Raw genomic sequence first — 18,739 nt, forward strand, 5'->3', positions numbered from 1 at the left:
CTTCATTGACTTCTCATCAACAATGAGCTACGAATGAAGACTGCCCAGCTAACCATTGTCGAAGCCAATCTCTCTCATTTTCGTAACGAATTATAAAAGGGTAATGCCACCTCTGTTAGTACACAACAAGGGATTCTCCAACTCCATCAGGGAATTCAAACCTAGGCTTTCGAAACCAGAGGCAACGTAATAAAATGAAAAAACGTTGTCAAATTTGTGACAAATAGATGCTATTTTCAATACTCATCCAACCCCTCTACACAATCTACATCCACTGATGAGCACATTTATGTGTGAAATCTTAGGGCATAAAGCATATATTTTACCACATTGGACAAAGTTACTTTGATGCTTTCTTGTGCTTTTCAGGTTTTAGGTGAATTGTTGTAAAAATGGAGCAAAAGATACTAAGAATAGTCGAAAGCGCCCAGGAGTTGAGAAAATCAAGTTTAGATTGAGCACTGAAAGAATCACGTCAATCAATCAAATTTGAATGTGATTACAATGGGCCCCTTAGCATAATTTTGAGGTGTTAATAATATGGATGCGTAGCCCGTTGAGTCAGTTTCGCAACGGTTTAAACAACACTTGATTCCGAGTTGAAACAAAGAAGTTACGGCCGTTTCCGTGGATAAGGGTTTATTTGTAATTATTGACAGTCGACCGAGGATAAAGTAAAGTAGAAGTTCGGATTCTAGGGGCCTTAGCACAATTACCAAAAGTAATTTTTCTGTCAGTCGAAAGATTCCATTTGCAAGGCTCTGGAGCAGTCCAACTTCAACTTGAGATATCTTGGGCTCCCGAACTCCAAATTGGACGACATTTGGGTCTATTTTGGGTGTGAGGTCCATATAAGCATCCAATGCTCCACATTTTTTGAAGGTCAGATTTGACATTTCATTAATTGTGAGTGGAATCCTAGTCATCACCCTTACTTTCTCTCTCCTCCAACTTTTCAAGGGCATTCTTGGAATTCTACTTGGGATAGATTTCTTTTGAAAGATATTCTCTCATCTATGGAAAGTTGAAAAGTCAAAGATGCCTTGATCTCATTGCTTGGAGAAGACACCTACAAAGGAAAAGAAGCACAAGTTAGAATCAGAAAGTTACTTTTTAATAAATAGAAGGTTTATGTATCTAAGATTCTTTTCTCTCCCTCTTTCTATTTTTTTCCTTTTTTCTTGGGATTCAAGACAATGTAAAGGAGGAAGGAGAAGAGAATATTCTCTTTTCTTAGGGAATATGTCTCCTACCACTTCCCTCTTCTCGCTTCTCCCTTCCCCCTATAAATACCCGTTGCCCTTTGGGTTGTAAGAAGTTAGTTTTTAGTTCAGTTTTTAGTTAGTTTCTAGTTCAATTTTAATTCAGTTTTTAGTGTAGTTTTTAGTTCAATTAATTAGTGAAATTTCTTCTTCTCTTTTTCTAGTTTTTGGCTTTCTAAGTTCTAGTTTGATTTCATGCTTTCAATTTCATGGTTGTGATGCTTTTGATTCATGCTTTAATTTTATGTCTTCAATATGGTTGTAATAATTCTAGTTTAGTTTCAAGTTTTCTAGTCTAAGTTTCTAAGTTGATGACAAGACTTGGAGATTTAGAAGAGGAAGCAATTTCAGTCTGGTTCAAGCACATCCAGGTTTTCATTCTCTAAACCCTTAATCTCATTCTCCCTCTCCTCTATCTCTCTCTATCTTCTTCTTCTTCTCCTTCTATTTTTTTTTTTATTTTATATGATTGTGGTTTATGGATGCACTTTTATTCCCTTATTCCTTTTTATGTGGTTATTATGTGTGGCTGCATTTTTATTCATTTCAATTTGCGTTAGTTTGATAGGTTAGATGCTAATGTGTTAGGACGTCAATTTAATCCCTTAATTTTGTTAGATGCTTATGAGTTAGGTTGCATTCATTTTCATTAGTTTAATTTAACACTTTAATTTGGTTCACTTTGCATTACTTTTAAGTTAGTTAAATAGAGTGGCGTATATCTCCTCGTGTTCGACCCGTAGCTACGATTAATCCATACGCTTGCGGTATTATTTTTACTTAAACATCCACCACTAACATGGCTGCACTTTGCCTTCTCCATCACAAACGTTGAAGGAATGGTACCTTGACACAACAGCCACAAACCATATTACACCTGATCTGTCAATGCTTAAAAATTCTTCCGCATTTACTAGTAATGATCTACTATGTGTTGGAAATGGAATGGGTTTACCTATTACTAACATTGGTCCTTCCACCTTTGTCTCCCCTCCCGTAAGAATTTCCTTTTCTCACAACTTCTTCATGTTCCTAAAATTACTATAAATTTGTTATTTGTTCATCATTTCACTAAGGATAATTCATGTATCTTTGAATTTCATCTGTATCATTTTGCTGTGAAAGATCAGGTGACGAAGGTGTCGTTGCTCCAGGGGTCCCTTAAAGATTGATTGTACCGACTTCACAGTCTTCATTCCCCTAATAAAGCTCTTCAGACAGAGGCCAACATCAACTCCATTGATGACTGGCGTGCTCGTTTGGTTCATCCGCATAACCGCATTATTCGTAATGTTATTAAGTCTCATTCACTACCTTGCTCCTCCACTAAATCTAATCTATGTTCATTTTGTTTTATGGGAAAATCTCATTGTGTCTCTTTACCACTTACTGGAAGTATTAGCATTGAACCATTAGAATTGATATTTAGTAATGTATGGGGTTCCACTCCAATTTCTTCTACTAATGGTCATTTTTATTTTAAGGGAAAATTATACTGTGATCCCTTGAAGTTTATCCTAAATACAAAGTGACCCCCTATGTTTTGAAAATATACAGCCAACGCCCCTGAGTTTAGGGTACTTGTTACACTCAGCACCCCATCCGTTAGAGCATTCCCGTTCATTGCTGATGTGTTGGCCTTTGATGCCTTAAAATGACAAATATATCCCTAATGGGGTGTGAGCTTATCATTTTGCCCTTAGGGAAGCCTGAACTTCACACCCCCTTCCCTTTCCCCTTCCCTTCCCCTGTTACTCGAAGTTACCTGCGACAGAGAAAGGGCTTTCTGGACTGACCTGCAATTGATCAAGAGAAGAAAGTGGAGCTGGAGGAGCAGAATTTCTTTTCCTGACCCGAAACAGCTTTAGCTTTCTTCCACTTAGTTTCTTTCGTGTATAAAAATGCTAAACAAAACAGGGAAGAACAAAACACATGAACTTGTAAAGCAGAGCCATAGGTAAACTACAAGAAAGAAAAACACTAACAGCTACAGAAGATGAAAAAAGAGAATGGAAGGGTTGGGTACTTGAGAAAACTGGGGCAGATTTAGTTGATCTTCCAAGCTATTCTGACTTTCATAAAGATCCAGAGGTTCAGTTTTCTTTTCAATCTCATCCTCCACCGCCATTTCCGTTACACTCAAAGCAACTTTCTCTGTATCTACTCTCCTCTTCTGCTTGTTCTCAAATCTCAACCCCCTGCAATACTTCAAATATAAAACAATCAAATGAAAAGGTCTATTGGGGAAGTCTAATATGATTGAAGGAGTGGAGGTTTTTCAAAATCCATTAATCAAAAAATAAAAAAAGAGTGAGACAATGGCAAGGAGAAGTTCAGAACAGAACAGAACAGAGCTTCTCCGAACTATCACTGCATAGCCTGGTTCCTAGCTTTCAGAGCGAAAGAACACACGCACTCACTCATCATTGAGCATTGGGACTGCTGATACAGAGGCTTTTTTTTATAAAATAAAATATATTTTATTTAGCCTTAAACCCTTTAGTTCCTAGGATCACTGCAACCCACCGGCGATGGTTTCTTAGTGGTCGTTCACTGAAGGGTCACTACCCCTGGTCAGCTGGTCTAGTAGATGGTTTCTGATGCAAGTACTCAGGTTTGCGGGTGCTAACCTGCAGTATCAAATAACCCAAAGAAGAAATTGGGTTGGTTGATGGTGAAATAAAAAACAAAATGGAAAAGGGGAATCAGTTTTAGGAGAAAGGGGAGAAGAAGGGAGTTTCAGGTGAGTGGGTTAAGTGGGTTTACTGGAGAGGATGAGGTGAAAATGAAAAGACAGGTTTCGGTTGTGATAGGTTAGGGTTTTAGGAGATGGGAAGGTTGAAGAAATGGAGATGGGTTATTGATTATGGGTTCTCTGTACCTGGAAGAAGCATGGAGCTGCTAGTTTGGCTGGAATGGCGGTGATGAAAGTAACGACGGCACTGAAGGAGGAGAAAAGCTAGAAAAGAAGAAAATCAGGAAGACGAAGAAGAAAGAAGAAAGGCTTAGAGAAGAAAGAGGATTTGAAGAGGGTAAAGTTGGCATTTTACATTCTATTATTTAACAGTTTTTGGTTAATGATATTAGAAAAGGGTAAAGTTGGTTTCTTACATTGTATTATTTAACACCATCCACTTAGGGGGTGTGATTGTATATTCTCAAAACACAGGAGATCATTCTGTATTTAAGACAAACCTCAAGGAGTCACAATGTAATTTTTCCTAATTTTAATTGTCGGTGATGATTTCTCTAAGTATACCTGGTTTTAACCCATCTCCAAAAGATCTGAGGTTTATTCTATATTTGTTCAATTTAAAATCATGACAGAACCTCAATTTCAAAATAAATTATAAGACCTTTCAACCTGATTGGGGAGGGGAATACCAAAAGTTGAATCATTCCTGACCCAATATGGTATCATTCATCTCTCCCGTTGAAGTATTGGCAATATGCTTTTGAGACTACTATTTTTCTAATTAATAGGATTCCTACACCGGTTCTCAAAAACACTTTTCCGTTTGAAGCCTTATTGCATACAAAGCCTAATTACAATTTTTTTTAGAGGTTTTGGGTGTGTTGCTTATCTCTTACTTTCTCCATATAATACTCAAAAATTCTCATTTCACTCCAAACCATGCATTTTTCTTGGTTGTAATTCAAATCATATGGCATATAGGTGTCTTGACATTTCTACCAATCGCAAGTATATTGCTGGAGACGTCAATTTCATTGAATCAATTTTTCTATGTCTCATTATCTCAGCCTACTGCATCGAATGAGCAGCCCTCCTTCACCATGGTTAACTGTGTCGCCATTGACAAGTCCATCTCTAGGGCCTTTTGGTGCAGTCAACACCTCACAGGTATGTCACTTGATACTTCCCCACCTCCTGTTGATCCGGTTCAACACTCCTACCTGCTGCTTCGATTTCAACTCAGCCACATGTTGTTATAGTTGAACCCTCACCCCCTGTTGTTTCGGTTACACCTCCAACAGTTCAAGTGGGATCCCCAACCCCTATCCAATTAATATATTTGTTGTAGGTCGATCTTTTGCCAGAAGTCATGGGTGCAGCCTTTACCCTCTCACTGTCATCTACTAATGAACCACCTAGGTGGACTCATACCATGCAACTTCGGACAAATCCAAAGTCCCCAACAAGATACCCGATGCCTTTGGCTTACCTCACCCATACCACCACTGAAAAAGAACCTACCTGCTATACAGAGGCAACAAAAAATACCCTCATTGGAATGATGCAATACTATGAAATTCAATACCTTATTGAAAAATGGTACATGGCTTTTAGTTCCTACATCTCTTAAGAAAAATGTTGTTGGTTCAAATGGGTCTTTTGAATTAAATGAAAGTTTGATGGAATCATCGAGCGGTACAAAGCTCGCCTGGTTGCCAAGGGGTATAATCAATAAGGAGGTATTGATTACACAGAGACATTTAGTCCGGTCATCAACCCTATAATCATTCGAATAGTGATTTCTTTCGCAATAGCCCATAATTGGCCTTCGCACCAATTGGATATCAGTAATGAATTCTTACATAGTGCTTTTCATGAAGATGTTTATATGTCACAGCCATTAGGATTCACAAACCCTGGTCGACCTCACCATGTCTACAAACTACAAAAATCCCTCTATGGATTGAAACAAGCCCCTAGGGCTTGGTTTCAACGATTGAGCTTCTACTTAATCATACTGGAATTTCAGGGATCCAAGACAGATACATCATTATTCATATACAAAAATGATGACCAGTGTATCGATATTCTAGTGTATATTGATGATATAGTTATCACCGGTTCTGCATTGTCTATTGTTCAACAGATTATTACCTCTCTAAATAAGGAATTTGCTCTTCGCGACTTGGGGCAACTACACTACTTCTTGGATGTAGAAGTCATTCCTCATACAAAAGAGATTATGTTATCTCAACAATAGTATATAGGGTAATTTACACATACCACCCCTGAGGTTTGACAAAAGGATAATTTTATCCTCCAGTTTTGAAAAATTCTGCGTACTCCCTTGAGGTTTGCAAACAGTAACAAATAAGCCCATTCTGTCAGTTCATGACTAATAGTGTTAAAAATAAGAGGTGAACTAACAAAATTACCCTTGCAAAAAAAGAAAAAAAAAAAACCTGCAACTCATCTTCCCCAAATCGATTGGGGAAGATGAGTTGCAGGTTTCAAAACCCTTTTAACCCTTAAGGAATTTAGGGTTTCAAATTGGGGAAAAATCCCAAATCAAAACCCTTTTGCAAGGGTAATTTTGTTTGCTCTTCAGTAAAGGGCATTGTGACAGAATCCTTTCCTGGCTTCGAGGTTTTGTCTGCTCTTCAGTCTCTAGGTACGTTTTCTTGGATCCATAATTGTCCTTCTATTTTGTTCTCCATAGCTACAACTCACCATTGCTTAAGGTGATTTACTGTTATTGGTCTGCCAGGTACTGAACATGAAACTCTGAAGAAGAAATATCTTGAGGAGTACTCTAAGCGCAAGCGGCTCTACAATGAAGTAATTGAGCTTAAAGGAAACATAAGAGTCTTCTGTAGATGCAGACCTCTAAATCAAGATGAGATTGAAAGTGGTTTGTCTTCCGCGGTAGATTTTAACCCATGTCAAGATTCTGAGCTACAGATTAATTGCTCTGATTCATCCAGAAAACAATTCAAGTTCGACCATGTCTTTGGTCCTCGTGAAAACCAAGCTAACCTTAGGTTTCCATCTTTATTGGTAAATATAGTCTACCTGGGAAAGAAATACCAATGCAGTGAATTTTCTATCCCTATGTTCCATTTATTGAAGCTCTACTTTAACAAAAAAGTTTGAGAACTCTTTATCAAGGTTTCAAATACACCTGGAAAACCTTTGAATCGACCTGTAGATCCCTAACCCTACCGATTTAGATGGGAATCGGCCATTTTGGAACTGGGATTGGCCCCGGCAGCCAGTCAAAATAGGCTGATCCAATCCAATTCTTGAAACCTTGCCTTTATTGATGTATGTACCTGTGTTTAAGCCTTGTTTTTCATAAATGTGCAGAGGCAATTTTTGCACAGACATCACCTGTGGTGACTTAAGTTCTGGATGGGTTCAATGTCTGCATTTTTGCTTATGGGCAGACAGGAACTGGGAAGACATTTACTTGGAAGGAACACCTGAAAACAAAGGAGTTAATTATAGGGCATTAGAGGAGTTGTTTTGGATTTCTGAGTTAATTCGGGTTTTGAAGGGATTGGCTTGCTTTGCTAAGGCCTGTATTAACCGTAATAATGGACAATGAATGGACTTCTTCTTCTTCTTGAGGAACGAGAACTATGGATGGAATAAACATGGTGGACTCACAAACACTAAATTGACCGCTTTCCACTCTCTGTCGTCGGCTGATCTTTGATTAAAATGTAATATTTCTCTCGCCTAGAGTATCTCAGGTGCGCAAAAGGGTTTTGATTTGGGATTTTTTCCCAATTTGAAACCCTAAATTCCTTAAGGATTGAAAGGGTTTTGAAACCTGCAACTCATCTTCCCCAATCGATTTGGGGAAGATGAGTTGCAGGTTTTTTCTTTTTTTTTTTTTGTCTTTTTTGTAAGGGTATTTTTGTCAGTTCACCTCTTATTTTTAACACTGTTAGTCATGAACTGACGGAATGGGCTTATTTGTTACTGTTTGCAAACCTTAGGGGAGTACGCAGAATTTTTCAAAACTGGGGGGTAAAATTATCCTTTCGTCAAACCTCAGGGGTGGTATGTGTAAATTACCCAAGTACATATTATTGATTTGTTGCAAAGGATAGGTATGGATGGTGTAAAACCAGTTCAATCACCAATGACATCTACAACAAGGCTATCTCAACATGATGGAATACCTTTAGTGGATTCCACTTTATACCGAAGCACAGTTGGTGCACTTCAATATGCCACTCTAATATGTCCAGACATATCCTTCTCAGTAAATAACGTGTGTCAATTTCTTCAATCTCCAACAAAGACACACTAGCAAGCTGTGAAACGTATTCTGCGATATCAATCCAATGCATCTCATGGACTTCTCGTCTCTAAGAGTTCCTCCACTAGGTTAATGGCCTTCTTCGATGCGCATTGGGTCAGATGTGTTGATGAGCGTAAATAAATTGAAGATTATGCCATTTACATGGGCAGCAACCTCATTTCTTGGTCAGCTAGAAAACAACCAACCATTACAAGGTCATCAACATAATCTGAATATCGAGCTTTGGCTAACACAACTGCCGAACTCATCTGGGTAACATCTCTCCTATAGGAACTTAGTATATCAAACAATCACTCACCTGTGCTACAGTGCGACGTACTTAACTGTTAATCTATTATTTCATGCACGGGCGAAACATATTGAGGTGGACTTCCACTTTGTTCGCCACCTTGTAGCTCATGGTCTACTTGAAGTGAAGTTTATATCAACCAAGGACCAACTGGCCGATATTCTCACCAGGCCATTATCAACAGCTCGATTTGTGTTCTTACGTGACATGATGAAGATCTGTGAATGCCCTCTTCACCTTAAGGGGGTTGTTAAGGAATACATTATTTGGATTTAAATGTTGAATATGACAACAAACTTTGTATTTTTGAATTCGTTTGACAAGTTCAAATTCCATGTAACTCCATATCCCTTCTTTCTAGCTAGCTGAGTGCTATCCAAACTATACAATCAGAGATGTAAAAAGATCGAATATGAATCAGATACGAATCGAATGTGATCGGATCCAGATATTTCATGATCGAATATGGATATCCTTAAATGGATACAGATGTGAACCGAATTCGGATTTCGACTATCCGTTTATATCCATGACTTGTGTAACCCAGATCTTCCTCCCCTGACAAATATGATTCACTTTCAATCCATGTCTCTTAGTTGTCATAAGTCTCATGATTAGTCCTTCGAACTTGTTGAATCTTCTAAAAACCCCAAGATCATTAGTTGTTTACTTTTGGGTTGATGTTCTCTGTGCCGTAGCACAGCCTGCGCCCAGACACATGGGTCTGCCATTCAGCGGGGCAAGGTGGTCATTTCACCCACCCCAATGTGTCTGGACATAACCTGCGCCCCCAACACAAAGAACATTTGGCCTTTACTCTTTTATTATTAGTTGGTTATCCATTCAGATCGAATAAATTTTTTTTTTTTTAGATTATTCGAATATTTATCCGGATATCTCTAAATGGATACGATGTTACGAATATTTACATTTCTATCTACAATGGATAAAGTTCATCTGTAAAAGTGTTTGTTACAAATTCAAATATAAATATACACCTCACCTCCTTACATGAGAATGAGAAGAAAACACCCAAACAATATTCTTATTCTTTACAATATCAATCTTGGCAACATGAATATCTAGAAAAATGGTTTCGATTTGTCACATATGAAACTCCAAACAGACTCAAACGTATACCCTCTCAGATATTGATATATTTCATTTTATTTCAATTGTCCATTTTGTTTTTTGTTTTTTTTTTTTTTAATTCACTTTCTCGCTGAATTTTCAAATTTTCATTTTACGACTAAGCCAATTATGTTTTGGTTGAAACTTGACATGTGAGCAAGGAGCCTCCGATTCCACCTGTCCACAAGACTCCAGCTTTATCCAAACTAACGTGTGGCTGGTTTTTGTGCTATTTGATTAATTATAAAATTTCCGTTTGTGTATAAATTAATGAAATATTATCATTTTACTTTCTTATGGTTAGTCCTATGGAGCGGAGTTCCAAAACTCTTTTGCCCACTTTTATTGCGTATGTGGGTTTACTTGAACCCCACATTTGGTGCACATATCGTCCACTTCAACACCTGTTCATAGTTGGATTTTAAGACCAATTAAGCATACCCAAGTTCTATTACGAATATTTAATATAACATATGAAAATTCAAAAAAAATGAATAAAACATGGATCTAACAGGGAGTATTGAAAATATCAAAGGAAACAAATTTCATTGTGGATCATATAATAAACATGGGCCATCAAATTAGGAGATTTGACCTATCAAGAGGAGATCCCAATATTATCAAATAGTTAACTTGCTAAATTATCCATCCACATAAACATGGTTGAAAAGTGCGGACATGATGGAAAGGAACACAAGAATGGACATGATGGAAGTATTCCCCCTTTGCTTAGGATTCTTACATGTGTTTCCAACTTCAAAAAGTGTGGGTAGAGTTCGTGCCACACACTTGTCCATAGATTCTTGGATGAATAGGACACTTAATTATACCATGTGGAAAGATGATGTGGTAATTTCAATAGTTGGATATCTATGAAATGGTCTGGATTTGTCACATGTTAAATTTTAGTTTTGAATTCAATCATATAGTCTCCCAATATTTATTGGCATGCACCATTTGCCTGCTTTGTGTAGTTATAATTTTGTTGAATATTTGTTTAGCCACTTGGCACTAAAATATGATAAGCAAGGGACTTGGGATATACCTTTTTAATAAATTTTTAACCTATTAGACTTGCAATGCAACACAATTAAGTATGCCATATAGGCTACAATTTAACTTGGGACCCATTTAGTAGATATTAGGATCATCTAGAAAGATGGAGCATAGAGAAACTGTACACCTTTTAAAAATACGAGTAAAAGTTGGGCACGCTAGCATTGTGCCCAACACTGTATCTGCCTCTCTCCTCCCCTTGGAAAAGTCCCCCTACCCCTCTGTCCCAGCATCCCCATTGGTTGAGCCGCTATCTCTAGGAAAGCTAGCACCGTGCCCAATCTTTGCCCTAGAAATTTCTAGAAATTGTAAACCTTTTAAAAATATATAGAAATTATAATCTTTTTTTTTTAAATTTTTTTTTAATTTAAGTACACTAGGTTGCAAAATTAATGAAATTATGTTAGCAACATCACCACCATGGTTTATGTACAATATTAAATTTATCTTTATGAAAGAGTGGTAAGTACCGAGCTGCCTGGGTGAGACCTGAACTTGGGTTGTGTTAGGTATTGGCTAGCCTAAATAATTTTTTTATTTTTCATTTACAAATTCCCCTTGAAATTTAAAAAATTCATAATTTTTAATTTCAAAATCCATATTTCTTGATCTCATATATCGTTGGAAAGCAATAATTTGGCCGTAATAATCTTGAAAAATCTAATCAAAGTGGGTCCCACATGCCAAAATACTATTTTATAAAAGAACGTTAAAATCGAATTATTTTTCAAAACAATTTTCAACTACTAGGATTTTAATTACTAAATCGTGAAGTTTAGGTCAATTAAAAGGTTGTTTGACTAGTTTTTACCTGGTTAACCCTGTTGAGGACATTTTGGTAATTTCTTAGGCCATTTTCATTAGTTACTTGTAATGATCCAAGTTGCCATCTGGGTTCATAGGGGACCTCCAAAGCTATAGCAATAGACCCCACGACATATTGGGACACTTGTTCATCATCGATATGCACGTTTTTTGGGTGTCAAAATAGAGTATCTACACATTGGCCATTTAGATTATACCATTCTCTGTGCCACCTTTGGTGTGGTGGGAGACTCTCCCCCAACATTGGCGTCATAAAGAACCCTTTCCCATAAATCTAATATTTAGTAAGTCGTAGATTGATTGGCCATTGAAATTCCATGAATGTGTTTTCCACATAATTATTTCTCTATAAATTGAGTTTCCGCGGTCAGGAGACTTAGATTGGTGTCTCTTGGGTCTTCACAACAACATGTAGATGAACATATACAGTTGAGTTAACTGGCTCCATCAATTTTAACTAGTATTTTGAAGCTTTAAATTTTTATGGGGGAAAGAGGGCAGACCTTCGCGCTACGGTAAGGTTGCTCTATTGCGACCTAATGGTTGTATGTTCTAGTCAAGAAACAATTGTTCCGCGAAGTGGGGGTAAGGCTGCAAACATTATGACCCTCCCCAGACCCTATAGTGGCGAGATCCTAGGTACATTTATATTAATGACTTACAATAGAATCATACTAAATTGTATCCCAAATCATAATTTAATCCTCCTAAAATTTATTATGATCACTAAACGTTATGGTGAAGGGCACCATCATTCATGATAAAAGAATATTTCTGTGTCCACACTAGAAATTGAGTAATTGCTTGCTAGTTCTACGGTGTTACTATTACCCAATTAATACTTATTGTTTGAAACATGAATATTACTTAAAGTTGTGTTTGATATGCATTATTGGAATATATTCTGGGTCTAAAACGTGTTCTGTGACCTGATTCTTTTCCATTTCTTATGCTTTAGAATGTGTTATAGACCCAGAATCTATTCCAAGAATGCATATTAAACATAGCTTAAGTTTGCTAACTAAAGAAGTATCCACGGTTTGCAACTTTGAGCAGCCTATGACTGTGAACAAATCGAATGACAAAGAGGTTGTATCTATATCCATTTGTGGTTTGGTACTTTAATTACTTAAGAAAATATTCAATATCCAATTAGATGTCCAACTGATTATATAAGCTTAGATCTGTATTTGAATCTGGCTAATATTTAAAAGTCAAGTTTGGCATCTTTGGTTTTAACAACCTAAACCACTAAATAATAGAATAAAAATTCAATAAATAGTGCATCATATGGTTGAGATGAAACTATACATTGGAATGTATTTACGGGTGGACTACCCCGGTTATCCTTATTCATCAGCCAAAGTGGGGCATCTAAAAGAAACTGAGGCAGGATCATCCTCTCAGTGGGGAAGACCATTCGTTAAAACATTAATGGAGGGAGATGGAGGTTACTTATAACTTTGCTATCATGAAGCCTCCATGTGGACTTAGCCCTTCAAGCGATAAGTTCTTCCCTTTACATAGCAATCCAGTTCTCCGTCCGTTCCCATGGTGACGGAATTACTTTCTTCAAATATGAACAACTGTAGGAGAAGATGAAGAGTTTCAGTGCAAGAGAAAGAGGAAGAGCTTTTCACACACTTCATCTTATGAGAGTGTAGATAAAAACCTCCAAAAATAACTTTAATCCTAATAATAAGGGAGGAGGTGGCAGTTTCCAAAACTGCTCCAACTCTACCCTTCCTATATAATGACTAGGTTCATTCTAAATCACTTAAAAGTGGTTAGATAGATCTTCCCATTGGCAGGGAGGCTCTGATACCACTGAGAGATTTATAAGTAAATGGATCTGAACCTCCAATGGTGCAGTCAAAGTTCTTCAATCCAATCCCAGATGCTCTACAATTCTTCAAGCACAGATCTGGGTTTCTAAAACCCTAACTCTCAAACACAGTAGAGAACAACAACAAGAAGAAGAAGAGATCACAAGAGAGAGAGGGGAGGACCAAAACACATCCAAGAGGGGGCAGCCAGAAAATGTGGAGCACTGTGTGCCCCCTCTGCATTTTGGTCCCTTTATATAATAGTAGGGTTTTTTAAAACCCTGGATGGGAAATTAAAAATCCAGCGAGAGTCAGACTCTCTCTCTCTCTTTGTTTGGCAGTTCTGTTTAAACTCAAAGTGCTTCTAATTGCTGCAGAAGCAGAATCTAATAGGAAATGATATAATTAATCACTTTATTTAATTTATGAATAATTATAATTAGCACCATATCCATTAATCAAATAAAGAACCAATTATTTTAGTAAATTCTAAATAACTCCCTACATGATAATAAATTATCATGTACAACCCCCACTAATCAACACCATCATCATGGAATCTAGGGCATGTACACTTGTACTACCAAACCCCATTCCATAATATATGTCCATATAAGAGTGTCTATGCATCTGATCGGGTCCCGTAAAACACGATAAAATACTTTATTCAAATAATTATATATAATCCATTATTTTATGTAAAATAGATTTTGCAAAAACCATTTCTAAAATGGCACTGGATACAGATTCTGATCCGACCATACACAGGCATTCTCAATCTTGGTGTTACCCAATCGGGCAGTGGTGACCATGTTGAGTAACTCCTTCAGTCATAAAGTTTTCACACATTCCCAGAACATAGGCTTTGACTCACTTAAGTCTCAGTCATAGATGAACCAAAGAATACGATCACATTTTACAGTGACAAGGTTCCCTCAGGTAAAGGGTGTCGGTGACACATATCTATCCCTTCCTACATTTGACAGCAATACATGAGGGAATCAACAAAGTAGATTCTTCTCCAATACACACATCAATCATGTGAGTACTTGCATTTGTACCCTGACATCACATGTCTAGGCATACCCAATGCGACGACCATATGATAAGGGTGCCCAACCCAAACCCTAGTCGTGACTACCATTTTAAGTAAAACTTACGGACAGATAATGCTTAAAAAGTTTATATCGCATGTGATAATATTAAACCAAAATGTATAAAAGTTCAATACAAAGCAACATCGAATTGAACCGGACCGAACCGGGTTTGATGGACGCATAAATCCAACAATCTCCCACTTGTACATCAAAACTAATTTCCCATATATTTTAAACCCATGCCCTCCATGTGTTTTTCAAACACTCCAGGAAACAAACCCTTTGTCATGGCATCTGACACATTTTCAGTTGTGTCCACTTTGGAGATACTCATGTTGCCCTTCTAAATAATCTCTCTGATGAGGTGATACTTCCGTTGCACGTGCTAGTTCCTCTGATGAGCCCTAGGCTCCTTAGCTTGTGCAATGGCCCCTCTATTGTCACATAACAGTGGAATAGGGCCCTTGATAAGGTCAGGGATAACCTCTAAATTTGATAGGAATTTTCTCAGCCAAACACCTTCTTTTACTGCATCGCAAGCTGCAAGATATTCTGCTTCAGTAGTGGAATCAGCTGTAGATTTCTGTTTTGCACTCCGCCACACAATGACACCTCCACCCATTAGATACACCAACCCAAACGTGGATTTTTTGTCATCCTTGTCAGTTTGAAAATGCGAGTTTGTGTAACTCATAACTGACAACTGATCAGATCCAAAAACTAAGAAATAATCCTTAGTCCTCCCCAGGTACTTGAGGATATTCTTGACAGCACTCCAATGCTCTCATCCAGGGTTAGATTGGTAACGACTTACAATACCTACTACATAGCAAATGTCCTGCCTCGTACACAACATAGCGTACATAAGACTCCCTACTACAGAGACATAGGGAATCCTCTTCATCTCTTCAATGTCTGTCTGAGACTGAAGACATCGAGATTTGGAAAGATTGACTCCATGTCGAAAAGGGATACTTCCCCGTTTAGAGTTCTCCATGCTAAATCTGCCCAGGAATTTGTCTATATAGGTAGCCTGTGACAAGCCTAGCATCCTTTTCTAGCGATCTCTCACGAGTTTGATCCCAAGGATATAACTAGCTTCACCAAGGTCTTTCATTGAGAACGTTGTGGATAACCATTGTTTCACTGATGAAAGAAATCCCACATTCTTACCCATCAGCAATATATCATCTACGTATAAAATAAGAAAATATACTGCACTCCCACTGATCTTCTTGTAAACGTATGGTTCATCCATGTTTTAATCAAAACCAAAAGATTTGATTGATTGATCAAACCTGATGTTCCAGCTTCTAGAAGCCTGCTTCAGTCCATAAGTGGACCTCTGCAATTTGTACACTTTTCTTTCTTCCTCTAAGGAAGAGAATCCCTCTAGTTGTTGCATGTAGATTCCTTCTTGAAGAACTTCTTGAAGAAATCCATTTAGAAATGCAGTTTGCACATCCATCTGCTAGATCTCATAATCAAAGTGTGCGGTGATAGCCAATAAAATCCTGATGGACTTCATCATCGCCGCTGGTGAAAAGGTTTTCTCATAGTCTATACCCTCTTTCTGGGTTTAGCCCTTTGCCACTAGTCTCGCTTTGAATCTTTTGACCTTTTCATCCACGCCCTTCTTCCTCTTGAAGATCCATTTGCATCCAATCGGCTTAACGCCAAATGGTGGATTGACCAGAGTCCAGACCTTGTTGGACTGCATCGAATCGATTTCAGAGCGCATTGCCTCTAGCCACCTAGTAGCATCAACATCCTTAAGAGCCTCAGAGTATGTTATCGGATCATCATCCAATTCAACCGATACCTTGTGGAACTATTCCACTGTTTGTTCCTCTTCGGTTAGAAAAGTAAGCCTGGTGGGTGGTCTAATAGTCCTCCCACTGCGTCGAGGTTCTTGAGGTGTTGATATTTTAGCGGGTATGCCAATTGGCTTCACTTCTAAAAGTGAAGTTTCTGAGTTATCCAATAACTCTTTAATGACTACAGGTTCAGACCTTTTAGTCAATATTTCTTCCTCTAGAAATATGACGTGTTTACTTACAATGACCTTTTGGTCAACCGGGTCAAAAATAGTAACCTATCATGCCTTTGGGGTAGCCTAAGAAAAAGTATCTTGAAGTCCTGGATTCCAACTTGCCTGTATGTTATTTTTCCACATGTGTTATGCAACCCCATACCCTAAGGTGTTGAGTGCGGGGCTTACGCCCTTTCCAGAACTCAAAGGGTGTCTTAACGACAGACTTGGATGGAACCATATTCAAGATATAAATAGTTGTTTCTAAAGTGTACCCCCAGAAAGAGAGAGGTAACTCACTATAAGTGAGCATCGTCCGGACCATATCCAATAGAGTCCGATTGCATCATTCGGATACACCATTTTGTTGTGGTGTTCTTGGATTAGTTAGTTGACTAATTATCCCTTACGATATGAGGTATTCTTTAAATTCATCCGATAGATACTCCCCTCCACAATCTGATCGTAAGGACTTGACGCGTTTATCGAACTGTCTTTCGACCTCGACTTGGAACTCTTTGAATTTATCAAAGGCTTTCGATTTTCTACTCATCAAGTATATGTAACTATATCTAGAGTAATCATTGATGAAAGTTATAAAATACTCATACCCATACCTTACTTGTACGTTTATGGGCCCACGTACATCAGTGTGTATTAACTCTAACAGATCTATAGCTCTAGTACCTTTATTGCTAAAGGGCTTCTTGGTCATTTTGCCCTAAAGGCATGACTCACAGGTAGGGAATGGTTCCACCCTCAGACACTCTAAGGGCCCATCCCTTACCAATCTACTGATTCGGTCCAAATTAATGTGACCTAATCTTAGAAGCTATAGATATGTTGAGTTCACTGGAGCTGCTTTTCGTTTCAAATCAACATTCGAAACAACATTCGTTCTAATAGGCAATCTAGGAAGTACAATCCACTTTGCACATATCCAAATGCTACAAAAGAATTATTAAAACGAATAATCAATTTAGAATTAAAGGAAAAACTATATCCGTCCAAAACGAGTTTTGAAACTGAAATAATCTTCCTCTTAAAAGAGTGTACATAGTAATAATCCTTTAAAACTAAATTAACTGAACTAAAATTCAAAATATAAGTTCCCACAACCATCGCTATGGTTTCAACTCCAGTGCCCATCTGAAGTCGCACCTCATTTTTTTCCAGATTCCTTGTCTCCTTGAATCCCTGTAAATCATTGCAAATGTGAACAGTGGAACCACTATCCACCAACCAAGAGTTGGTCGGTTCAAAAGACAAATTAGACTCAAAGAACGTAAACATCTCATGTACCTTCTTTAGCAGCCTTAGTTTCATCTGACTGCTTATCTTTCATAGTAGCCAGGAATGCACAACAGTTCCTTTTTCAGTAACCCTCCTTCTTGCAATAGAAGCACTTGCCTTTACCTTTATTGTTAGGCTTCCCACCCTTGGGTTTTAGGGGCTTACCCTTATTTTTCTTTTTCTTTTTCTTCCCATTTGAAGAAGGCTTCACATCAGTTGCATCGACCTCAACCTTGTCCTTTTTCAAGGAAGCTTCCATCTCTACCAATGCATTAGCAAGCTCGGTGAGCTCCATCTCCTTATTTGACATCTTGTAGGACATCTTAAAGGGTGTATAGGCAGAAGTGAGTGACGCTAAGATCACATCAGTCTTGTATCGCAGACCAAAATCAATCCCCATGGATTCCAGTTTCTCAAACAAATTGATCATTTTCATGACGTGGTCCATCACTGGAGTCCCTTGGGACATCTTGGAGTTATGGATTTGACTCACCACATTAGAATGTGCATGTGTCAACTACCTGTTGAACAATTTAGCAAGCTTATCCATTTTATCCCCCGAGGTGCGTGTATCCTTGACCGAATTCAGAACTGGCTTTTTCAATGATCCTAGGATGTAAAGTGATCTCTTGGAATCCCTTTTGAGGAAATCATGTATCTCTTCTTATGCCTCAAAATCATTTGAGTCGGGTTGATGAGGAACTTGTTCATCGAGAACTATGTATAGTCCTTCTGCAGTCAGGAGCAATTTAATGCTCCGGTTCCAATCGACACAGTTTGTACTATTTAATTTGTATTCGCTAATGAGTGTTAATAGGTTGGAATTAACGGCAGCCATTGAGAAATAATCTACACATGTACAAGTAAAAACACATGCATATTAACAACCATTGATAAAAA

Source organism: Telopea speciosissima, chromosome 3 (genome assembly GCF_018873765.1).
Source record: "Telopea speciosissima isolate NSW1024214 ecotype Mountain lineage chromosome 3, Tspe_v1, whole genome shotgun sequence".
NCBI lineage: Eukaryota > Viridiplantae > Streptophyta > Magnoliopsida > Proteales > Proteaceae > Telopea > Telopea speciosissima.